The sequence below is a fragment of the Lathamus discolor genome, chromosome Z (genome assembly GCF_037157495.1).
Source record: "Lathamus discolor isolate bLatDis1 chromosome Z, bLatDis1.hap1, whole genome shotgun sequence".
In the NCBI taxonomy this organism is placed as follows: domain Eukaryota; kingdom Metazoa; phylum Chordata; class Aves; order Psittaciformes; family Psittacidae; genus Lathamus; species Lathamus discolor.
The window spans coordinates 11,856,259-11,868,832 of record NC_088909.1 but is presented as its reverse complement, the minus strand read 5'-3'; the positions used below and the strand labels follow the sequence as shown (position 1 = coordinate 11,868,832).

The window sequence follows — 12,574 nt, the reverse complement described above, 5'->3', positions numbered from 1 at the left end:
ACACTACCCTGTTGAAAGTTGTAAAATGCTACTGAAAAAGCTCAGCACATTGTTTATGTTCTCACTTTAAGGAGTTAGTGCCAGTTAACTGCTACTATTGAACTTCCACAGAGAGTCAAGAAGACGCCTCCATGAGTTGCTCTAAAAAATGGCAACATTTGCACAGAGGAAACAGAAATTGCACGAAAGTAAGTGCGTAAATGAACCAAATTCTCTACTGGTTTTTAAATGTAACATCCAAAAATTTTTGCTTAGAAACTTTCCAGAAAAATCAAAAGCATTTTCTCCAACTTCACTGACTGCAAGAGACATACATTAACACAGAAGACTTTCAGACAAATGGAATTTGGCACCTCTCAGTTTCTGTTTTGTACCAGCAAAAATGGGTCTAACCCCCACCCAGGACTTTTGGGATTACCCAGCTAGCAGAGGATGCAACTTTCTTCCTGAATAGACACAGGAAATTGAGCACAGGAAGTAGTGAGTAAAATGTACAAGTCTATCACTAGCTAGTTTAGTTACACAATTACCCATACTGTCAAATTCTTTCAGCCAGCTTCATTTACCATCTACATGAATGCTTTGTAGGTCACACCAGCTAAAATTGACTTGATAGAAAAAACCCAATTTTTCATGCTTTAAAAAGGGTTCTGATCCCAAAGGTATTCTTTGTGAATCCTGTTGTCTTTTCAGTGAACTTGCAATATAACAGAAATGAGTAAGATGATCCAAAATACTCAAGAAAAATCTTTTTTAAAGTAACATTTCCAGGTACTGTATGCCAGTTTTAATTTCATGAGAAACAGATTCCAGGATGAACCACCATTCATGTAAAACAATCAAACATGAGAGCAACTAAACTCAATTAATGTCCAAAAAAAGTAACTCCAAAAGAAACAACCCAGAACAGCCAGATTGCTTACCAGGAAAAAGCCTGAACAAACAAAGCCTGCTGCGAGGCCAAAAGGCCAGCAGGCTGCTAGAGCCACGGGCCTCCTGTCGAGAACACACCAGTTCCCTCCCACATTCAGTTACACAAATCTTGTGCAAATCCAAAAGTTATCTTCAAGCTCTGCTGTCACTAGTGTGTACATCACATCCATCACCTGGCCGGGCCAGCCAAAGTACAAACGTGGATACCCTAACAAAATAAAAACATCCCAGACTTTGACATATAAACAGCAAACTGGGAGCAGAACGGATGGGGAAGCCCACACGCAGGTTCCTGAAGACCAGTCTCCCACTGTCCCCATCACGAGCTGACTAAGAACGAAAAAAAGTTACCAGCCAAAGCCCAAGCAACATCAGTTTCTCCACTGACACCTCACAATGCAATACCAACATTCTGGCCAAAGAAACACAGCAGCCTAAAGCAGGTACCGCTGGCTGGGACTGACATTTGGCATCGTACCACACAACAGGCTCTGCTGTTGTGCTCACCTGGAGCCCCACACTGGCAACATGATGGCAGCAAGGACAGAAGAGACAACACCAAGGGACTGTGGAGAAGGCAGCATCAAGAGGACTAACCATAAAAAGGTTTCAAACCAACAATCTACACGAAAGCACAGAGACAGTAAACAGGAGAAATGGAAAGTTAGTCCCAGATAGGGACCTTGCAGACTGTTCCAGTGAGCTCCAGGCATCAGTGAGCCATTAAAATAATCTTCATCTGGAAGGAAGAGCCACAGGCTGTGTGTTATGTAAGAGGTTGTTTCCTTCTTGTCTTCTAGGCTACTAACTGTAAGAATACAAGTGAACTAAGACAGATGGTGGAAACTCCTCCAAACAAACTTCTCAGGATCTTCATAAATAAACAGGTTAAAAAAACCCAGTAAAACAGTCCCAGTTACTTACAGAGGCGAATTTTCAGACAGACATCAATACAGTATTCTATTAACTGGGAGTTGATTCATTTTACACTATCCCAAACTTCAGATGGATTATATCTACAGCTCTAGAGAATGTTTAGCATTTACAAACTTATCAATTCAAAAATACTAGAAATTGGAATTGCAATCTCCATGCCAGAGATCAATATGAAAACTATTAGGATTTCAGTAACAAATCTCAACCTGAGAAATTAAATTCTGACTTCCACTACATCTCCAACACTCTCAATTAATATACCACATACTATTAATATTGTTGTAAGAATGACAACTGTACAATAAATGCTATCCATCCATAAAGAGAAAATGCATAAAATTAAGTGTGGGGGCTTTTCAAATTTGTTTTCATTTTTATCTTGGACACAAAAGTCTTCAGAATAATACAAGAGTTGAAACTATGTTCTGAAAAATTACACTTTTCAGTAGACAAGAACAGCCAACTCCAAGTAACGCTGACTGGCAGAAAATATGCATTAATCTCTGACATCAGCTAAGTAATTTTGCACCTGTAATTTCTTACCAACACATCAGAAATACTTAAAAGCATGCAAGTGCTTTTATAGGAGCTGACAAATATTGTTTCCTTCACCATCAGGGCAAATGAGGCTTACTGTTTCCCAGGACTCACTGCACACAGCTGTCAGGATGCAGGCACACGCCAAGAAACCAACAGCCTGGGAGCACCAGGAGGACAGGACACAGTCCTGGGAGCTCATCCGAGGGGCAGACAACACCCCAAACCCCAATGGCTTCTGGTCAGATGCCCGAACTCAGGCTACAGAGCCAGAAAGGAAAACCAGCCTCGTTTTTCAAGGCCTTCCTAACAGGATGGGCTGTAGCCACTAGAACAGCTGCGTATCTCCTGTATAGTTTGGGAGGTTTTAGGGAAGGGTCGTTTGGTTTTTAGTCATCGAAATTATAAAAATCTCCTATTAGAGGAAGACAGTGGGAGAAAAGGCAAGAGAGACAGAAACAGCCTGGTTTACCAATACCATTTTAGTTCTTGTTAGCTCATGAATTGCTTACTGGGATTCCTTTCTGGCTGCTTGCCCAGAACAGTTGCAGGAAAGATACAAAATAAAACAAAAAAAGTAGGCAAGCCAAACCCTCCTGAAGCCGTGAAGCTCCTGCTAGAAACATCCTCTTGCCAGGGTTTCTCCTTCCTAATACCAGCTCACCACATGCTCTGGCCTGCTCTTACGGCTATTCCAGGGGTAGGTGCATGTTAACAGCCACAGTATCAAACCTTATTCAGTGTCTTTCCACCCACTAGCTGGAGACCACAGCTCACCCCACATACTCTGCAGAGACTACAGAATTCACGCAGTTTAACTAGAATCAAGTTGAGCATCCCATTTAAATATATATAAATCTAAGCAGAACAACTTATTAATGCAGAAAGTGATCTCATTCACCACTGAAGCAATGACAAACAGAAGCATAAAGATTCATTAAACCTAAGTGGAAAGCTCCAGCAACTTGGTTTCATTAACTCAAAGACCAATTTCACTGGTGAAATACTTACCTAAGACGGTTTCTTAACTAATTTATGTCTTTGTCTAGACTTTTCTTCCCTTCAAAATGACCTGCCTTAAAACAAAACTATTAATTTATTTGTGCCAATTTGTGTCTTTTGCACTTACACTGAAAAAATACTCTAGAGAAACATCTAGGCTGTATGTCCTAAATGACAAGCATGCCCTGCCTCAAAAAAACAAGTCACTAAAGACTCTGTTGTGAAAACCACTTTGAAACAGAGAGAACTGGTAAAGGATGAAGAATACCAAATTTCTGGAGATATGTAAGGACTGAAGGTTTTTGCAACTCAGCACTACACTACCTCACTTCCAGCCTTTAACATTCCCCAAAAGAGTCCATAGCCCGGAACTGTGTAACTACACCCCCTCTGAAGCACACATGGAAGGTAAGTATCTCTGAATCATGTTCATGGTTGTCAGTGTACTGAGCTGGATTTTTTCATTGCAAAACCTACAATGCAACAGGAGACTTCTATATCTTACTTGAAGTAAAACATGCAACACACCAAACAGTACTAACTCAAGTCTCAGAAGTAAGACATTACAGCAAAAGGAAAACCTGGTGAAAGGAATGTGTTAAACCAGACCTTCTTTCAGACTTGAGTGCCTCCCTGAATGTCAAAAATAGATGCCTGTGTCAGATCAGGATCACTGTTGCAATCCTCGCCTGGCAATAGGTGCTTATGTTATCTATTTTGAAAGCAGGATCAGTCCCCTTTTGAAAGTGAGTTGAAGGAAATGAAAATAGATGTCCATTCTTTTGATACTGTAGCCTAACAAGGCATTTGCGCAAAGCCTGAGAAATTCCCATGCAATGGGACTGTCAGCCAGAAGACTCAAGACTCCATCTCCCATCTCCCAAAAAGGTGCACTTAACGTCAGTCACTAGCACACTCTCTCTTGTTCTCAACCAAGATGAAAAACATTGTGAGATGAAGAAAAGGCTCGTGGGACCACAGCGAGAGTGATCATGAACAGCACAAACTTTCTGCAGAAGAGGCACAGCTCTGCCTCTCAGAATAGATAACCTACAGAATTCTTTGTGGCCACTACCTGCAGACTGCTTGGGAAGAGCTGCCTGCTCATGCTGGAAGCCAGCCACTGCAAGAAATACACTGTTCTTCAAAACCAAGTGAAGAACTGAAGGCATGGTTTCATAGAAGGGATAGACAGCTCCTGAGAATCAGGCCATTTATAGGAATAGTTGCTAACTTTCTCAGCCACATGTAATTTCCTGCTAAAGGGAAGGCAAGAAAAAAAGGCTGAACTAGAGAAATACTCAATTAAACCATATGTGGAACAGGAATATTACTTGGTCAGGTTTGTGCATCATGGTCCAATTGGCCACTTGAGGTAATTCCTCTCCACGAGCTCCCTCCCAAGTCTTTCCTTGCAAAACCCACCCAGCACATCACATGTGCACTTGAAGTCCTTCTAAGTTACAGTGGAAGTTACCTATGCTAGACTATTACCTGTCACTCATTAGTGTTTCACTTTTAAATACTGTAAGCACAAAGAGTCTAGGAAGGTATTTCTTTGTTAAAACTTCTCAATAAAAAAAAAAAATAACCCCAAAAAACCCACGCTGTAATAGCTACAAAGATAAAGATTTCCCATGTTTCTGCACAAGATGAGCTTTCATGTAGGGAGGAACATGGTATAACAAAGAACAACAACAAAAACAACCAAACACACCCACACACACACCCCCAATCATTCAATCCTGTAATCTTACAGCAAGCATCTTAAACCTTTGTGCTCACTTCAGGAATGGACTTAAGCATATGATTAATTCCAGTAAAATTAGTCGTACCCCTCACATACTCAGGTGCAAATTAAATCTCCTTGTTAAATCATGAATTGCAGCTTTCCAGCATAAGCAAATGCAGTATGTATTTCTCAGTATCATCCACTGGGAAGAAAGGTTTTTAATACATGTTTTAATATGCGTGCTAAAAATTTCCACTTAAATTTGCTGAAGAGGTTTAAGAAATTCCTTTGAAGAGCTTCGTTACTGCTGAGTCAGTGTAGATGAAGAAACCAAGCAGAGGGCTCTATGTAGAGCTTTATTTCCACTGGCTTAAAATGATTTGTCTATGGACTCAAATACTGCATAAAAAGATTCTGCACATAGAAAAATGCAAATAATTCCCAGCCTTTGGCAAAGTACTCAGAGAGGTAACTGAAGGACATTCTATAAATGTCATCATCAGTACATCTTCTTTCAAAAGTGAGGGTCTTCTGAGGAACTTGTCATTGCCCCAGACAAATCATATATTAAACAAGACTTGGAAAGACAAGTGGGAGTAAGAGCCCAAGTCAAATACTACAGCATTCAGTCACGACATACCACATGAACTAATACATATAAGTGTATATATATACACACACACACACAGAGTGGCATAACTTTACAGGACGAGGGACTAAAATAAGAGACTTGATTCGTTACGGTTAAATTTATCAACTCATACACTGAAAAACAATCCTAGCCTCACATACAAAATTATGGGCTCTGGCCTGATCATTTCCACTCAGGAAGATGATCTTGGTGTTACAACTGACTGGTTTTGCTAAAATGTCAGCCTGATGCTGAATGGTAGTCAGAAGACTAAATCTGACGTTACAAATTATTAGCTAAGGTATTTGGAAGGGCACGGCAGCACGGAAAACCAGACATAATTATGCCACTGCATAAATCCATGGTTTACCTACATTTCAAATTTAGCATGCAGTTCTGGTCTCCTTATCACTCTTTCTTACAGAAGGGTTCATTCGGCTTACTAAACAGCCTAAGCATAGGCTCAGGAAATCCTATATGCAGCAAAATGCTGAAGACAGTTTTAAATGAGCGTAGCCCACAGATTCATCCTGCTTGCCTATCCCTAGCATCTGTTTATAACCTCCACTGGATAAAGAACGTTGAGTTGGATCAATTTTGAAGTTTGAATCAGCATGGCCACTTTCACTCCTTATTCACGCTAACTTGTGATCATCGAAAGCAGTATATCACAGTGGCATACTGTTTACAAGTGCTCCGGAAACAGGAGCATTTACTCATTGATAAATCAGCTGTTAACTTTTAGAGAAGCCTTCCAGCCATGTTGCTGCTCTTGCAAACATAGATGCTACATTCCATAAATGCCACAGTACTCACACTTATTAGCATATATACATTTGAATTTTCCCACTGGAATAAATATCCCTAAACCAAATTTCTACACTGCATTAACTGAGTTTGTGATGCAAGCAACTTTAAAAAGAAAACCCGAACTCAGAGTAGACTCAGTACACACAGTAGTGTCAGACAAAAGTAGTATTTCAAGGCTGTGAAAATTATAATCATCTACACATTTAAAGCTCTTCATAGTAAGTAAGTTTGGAGTCCTAGAAACGTAAGACAGATGATCTACAGAAAATCCTGCAAAGCCTTTCACTGATTTTTCATCCTTTGGGTTTTTTTAGCCTGTTTGGAGCAAAGATGATGAAAGCTTTCAAAACATTTGCAGTAACTCAACACCACCAATCTTTCCGTTCCCAAATTACTATGCTGCTTCTGAATTCTCAACAGTTGTCACAGAATACATCTACAACATTCTCTTGACACTAGACTACACCAAAAAAAAAGAGAAAGAAAAAGCCCTGCAAATGTGTTTTCTTAGTTGAATTAAATATGCTAGTCCTAGCCCACTCATATAAATGCAGTGGCTATTATTAGCATGTATTTCCACATGTAAATGATTCACCTTTTCATATTTAAAAGTGTATTAGCATACTATGTCTTCGGGACTGAAGTTAAAACATAATCCAGTATTTACAAACATTCATACGCCATAGAAGCTTTGGCTTTTTAATGTCTGCCTTCTCCCACAACTCATTAATTGAAAGTCTCCTACTTGAAAAGCATTACGTATTCTTCAATGACACAGATTTTATTTCCAAAAATAGGAAAAAGAAGTACCTATCAGGAAAACAGACATCAGCACATGCACTTACTCTCTCACAACAGTGCAGCCATGAGCTTTTTTGTCATCTAGGTAATACAGAGGTTCATGTCCTCATACCACAATTTCTGCACTCTGAGAACAGGCTTTCCAAACAGTTTATGGGCTTACTGTATTTGAGCAGCAGTGGATTCATCACTGAACAGCTGGAGTTTTGCCCAGGAAAACAAACTATATTCTATACTGAAGAAGGACATGATGATTAGGCCTTTCATATCCCTCTCATGTTGAAAATTATGGAATTATCAGAAAACTGTAATCATGAAAATGTTAAACTAAGGAGAATGTATTTTTACAGCAAATGAACTTAATTATGTTTACCATATTTGGGCTCAAAGTTGGCTGGCAATTCAGTCTGTATATAGACAGAAATATCTGATTCACTGTCACAGGATATGAATAAAGCAGAGCAATCCAGTGTGAATAACAGTCTCCCTCCTGTAACAAAACCAAACATCAGTGCAAACATAATACTCCAAAAGCATCATATAATACTACTGTAAATAGCAATTTCATAAATAGTAGTAGCTGAAAAGTTTTAACTAATTCTAAAAACCATTCTTGAACTAGATTTTTGCAACGGGACACTCTTGGAACTGTCAAAATGCTTCATTTCTAAAAAAATCTTTGTTTTCTAGTAAGATTACGTAGAACTAATTTCTGTAGCTGATGAAGGAACAGTGGTGACAAGTACTTTTAGATCATAAAGATTAAAATAGTAGAAGCAGTAGCATGTATACTATATTACCTTTCCTCATTTTTTCAAATAAAAACCAGCTGTTTGTGTGTCTTGGGCACAGTGTTCCCCTCCTCATTAAGACCAGAATTTGTAAGTCTTAAATAAAGATGAGATTTTTCAAATAGGACTAACTCATCCTGTATAGGTGGGGTCATGACATGATTAATTGTAACATCCAATGTAGCACCCTTTCAGTTTAAAAATCTTTAATATAAATCAAAGCAGGGGGAAAGTTATAATGGTTTGGGTCAGAGGGAACCTTAAAGATAACCTTGTTCCAACCCCCAAATATAGCCCAATCTTGACACCTGTTAACATTTCCTCCTTCAAGCTTAGCACTCACTTAGTTGTTCTGTTTGCTTTACACACCAGACAACTAAAAAAATCCTTACCCAAGTTGGTCAATCTTCTGCAAATGCTATTAACAACTGGTGCTAATACAAGTTATGCACCAGAGGCAAAAGGATTTTCCTCTTGCCCTACTTCAGCAAGCCTCTGGGTGCCACCCACCTTCACCACAATGGCAACAATTTACCCCTTTGAGACTCCAACATCTAGTACCTTCCATTAGCTGCTTCAGTAATCCTGCTTTCTATTTCAGTCCACGCAATAATTTGTTGCCTTTTATCCACACAATGTAAATGTCAAAATAGGCCACATGTCAACTTAAAAAGCTGCAGACTGAAGGCTGAAGAACACTAGAGCAATTTTAGGTCTTCTCCATCCACTCCTTAACACTGACACAGCTCTAAGAAACTTCTGGGCTTAAAAGTAACTAGTTAACTTGGGTTTTGCATTTTATACGTTCTTCCTCAGAAGGCTAGCTTGATTATTTTCCTTTTATACAGAAAAACAAAGATTTTCGCATTTTAAACAGACTACTGTTTTCCTGCATCTTTGAAAACCAGAGTTAACATTCTTATCAATGTTTTAGTTCTTTCAACACAAATAGGTTTACATGCTTGGAAAACATTTTTTATATGTAGTGAAGATGCTACTAAAGAATATAAATAACTTCACACAAGAGCTACTTGCTAACAAATGCATAGATGGAATTCTGCCGGCACGCCTCAGCAGCACACACAGCCTTTCTAGCTTCCGGCTTTAAGCTGCTACATTAAGTATATGGCATGGAAAGGCATACAACAGTCAAACTGATGTTCATATAAATACTGATGTGATCTGACTGGTGTAATGTGATTTTTCCTTTAAAAAAAGCAAATCGTTCTTTGGTTAAAATTATTAAACAAAAACGCTCAAAATATTTCCCAACAAAATTATTGTTAAATAATTATGAACTCTAATTTGAAACATATGAAGCGCACTCAGATCACCTTACCACATCCTGAATGTAGAAGTACTGATTGTTTTATGTAAACAACTAAGCCCTCAATCATGAGCGTGATTTGTCACCAGGTCACTCAGGTCACTGAGCTGTGCAAGAAATTTGCAAAGGATACAATGGCATATTTATGCTGGTATAATAATACTATAACATCTTGAAAGATAAACAGATGTAATGTTTTAATCCATAAAAAATTAAAACGATGTAATTGGCAGTGGGATTGAGTGCGCCCTCAGCAAGTTTGCCCATGATGCCAAGCTGCGTGGTTCGGTTGATGCGCTGGAGGGAAGGGAGGCCATCCAGAGTGACCTTGACACGCTTGTGAGGTGGGCTGATGCCAACCTTATGAAGTTCAACCACGACAAGTGCAAGGTCCTACACCTGGGTCAGAGCAATCCCAGGCACAGTTACATGTTGGGCAAAGCAGAGATTGAGAGCAGCCCTGCAGAGAAGGACCTGGGGGTGCTGGTCAATGGGAAAATGAACATGAGCCAGCTTCATTGTGCGCTCGCAGCCCAGAAAGCCAACCGTATCCTGGGCTGCATCAAAAGAAGCGTGACCAGCAGGTTAAAGAAGGTGATCCTGCCTCTCTACTCTGCTCTCGTGAGACCTCACTTGGAGTATTGCATGCAGTTCTGGTGTCCTCAACATAAAAAGGACATGGAACTGCTGGAACAAGTCCAGAGGAGGGCCACGAGGATGATCAGGGGACCAAAGCACCTCCTGTATGAAGATAGGCTGAGAAAGTTGGGGCTGTTCAGCTTGGAGAAGAGAAGGCTGCGTGGAGACCTTAGACCAGCTTTCCAGTATCTGAAGTGGGGCTATAGGGATGCTGGGGAAGGACTCTTCATTAGGGACTGTAATGGTAGGACAACAGGTAACAGGCTCAAACTTAAACAGGGGAAGTTTAGGCTAGATCTAAGGAGGAAGTTCTTTACTGTGAGGATGGTGAGGCACTGGAATGGGCTGCCCAAGGAAGTTGTGAATGCTCCATCCCTGGTGGTGTTCAAGGCTGTGCTGGACAGAGCCTTGGGTGGGATGGCTTAGTGTGAGGTGTCCCTGCCCATGACAGGAGGGTTGCAACTTGATGATCTTAAGGTCCTTTCCAACCCTAACTATTCTATGATTCTATGAATTAATCTATTCAGTAAAAAATCAAACATCTAGAAGCAACCTGGAGAGTTAAGCTTAGACTTTCATTATTTGTTAGATCTTTATGAAAACGTACGTGTGATCTCCCCAAAGCATGTAGTGCCAACTGTCCATATTCACATGTATGCACCTGTTGAAGATCCTAACTCATACCTAATTAAGCTCATTCAATGATACCTCACAGTATTCATTAACACAGCTGAATTTTGTTCACAAATGAAGACTAGAAAGAAACACTTAAAATTTTAAGTGCTATTTTTTGATGTGTTAATTATCCGTAAAAATTATTATTAACATGAAAGACTAGGCTTACATTAAATGATGCTTAGGTGATTTAAACCATGCTGACACTCCTTCCCAGTAACTTATGTTGACAAAGCTTTCTGCTGCAGAAATTGCGACACAGTGAAGTTCTGCAAGCCATACGACCCTGCAAAGATGCCAAACACATTTAAGCAATGTTTCAATACTAGCTGATGAATCTACTGCAGATCTGGCCAGACCCCTTTCAAATACATGTCTTAAGTATTAAATTCAGGAAAAGTGACCTTTTAGCCACTAGGACTGTTTGTGCAGAGGGCATGCTGACAGCCAGGACCACTCCACTGGTACAAGCACTGCCCATGACTAATCTGGCACCAGCAAGTGATGGTGACGGTAAGGCTACAATATACAACACTAAGGATCAAGGCAATTTCTACTTTATGTACTACTACAAACACACACAGGTACCATTTTTAGCCACTGTTGGATTTACCTCCCTTCCCCCCATCCCCCAACCAGGCTCCAAACCTTGAAGTAACCTTGTTCTGTCCCCCCACCCCCCCCCCCCGAGACAGCTCCATGCCTGAAACATAACCTCTAATCTTATCTTCTATTTCTAGCATACAATTCACGACCCTTATCCCAATTTTTTAAATTATATATCCTCCATGTTGCAGACTCTGCTTCCTATAGTCAGGATAGCACAGAGTATGTCATAATTTCTAACCATATGTTTCTTGTTGAGGACAATTTTGCAACACTTTTAAGAGCATTAGAGACGTATTTACGCAACATAGGTTTTAAAAGCCTTCTTTGAGAAAGGGGTTTTCAACACTACTGTCAGTACTCCACTGCAATGAAAAAGCTCTGTTTGTTAGAAGGTTTAGATAAAGACCTTAAAATACAACAGATCTGTGTATCAGGGCAGTTTGCAAAGCAAAGCATTAACTTCGAGCAATTATTGATACTTGGAGAGTATCTGCGGACATCTGTGGACAAGTCTTACAGATTACAGGGGTTTACTACAAAAGATGCCTTCTCATCTGACACCATCTATTTATGATAAGGAATTTGCTTAAACTTGTTTGGTTTTTCGCAACAAGAAGATATGTTGTTTCTTTGCCATCAATTCTGTAACATTTCTTAAACTAAACAAACCAAAATAGAAGTGGCTGAGTCAACCAGATGTCTATCTAGGTCACAATGGCAAAATTCGTACTTTTCATTAATTAGCACTATCCATAAGTCTCATATTTTTATCAATTGTACACAATTTATACAGTTGCTACAGCAAAACATTTCTCTATGCACATTTTCTCCCACAAAAGCACTTTTATACAGAACAGCTCCTGAAGAATGAAAGAATATTTTTCTGTCTCCAAAGTGCTGAAAAACAAGAAGTTTCCACAGTGCCTCCCAAGTCAGGAGGCTGCAGCCTGACACAGCCATGCCCTGTCAGAACTGCGCAGTTACAAGTACACGTCTGCAGTGCCATGAGCCACACTCATCTGCCTACCCCAAACAGGCTATTTCAGTCCCAGAAAACACGGGACGGTGGAGGAACAACTGTCACTGTTCGCTGGCTGCGTGCTTACCCTCCAGAGAGGTACTGATTTGGCCACTGTGCATCAGTGAGTGCC

At 40.0% G+C, this 12,574-nt stretch overlaps 1 protein-coding gene across 4 annotated transcripts in view; it reads right to left on the bottom strand.

The window, feature by feature from the left end:
* Nucleotides 1-12,574, bottom strand: part of GARRE1 (granule associated Rac and RHOG effector 1) — a 63,236-nt gene that overhangs the window by 35,823 nt on the left and 14,839 nt on the right. Inside the window, exons 2-3 of one of the 4 annotated variants that reach the window (XM_065662099.1) lie at nt 10,984-11,100; nt 7,756-7,872 (exon numbers count right to left, since the gene is read on the bottom strand). The exons of the other annotated variants lie outside the window; for them this stretch is intronic. The gene's annotated coding sequence lies outside the window, so the exon portion shown is untranslated. The remainder of the gene's footprint in view (nt 1-7,755; nt 7,873-10,983; nt 11,101-12,574) is intronic. 4 annotated transcript variants of the gene reach the window in all.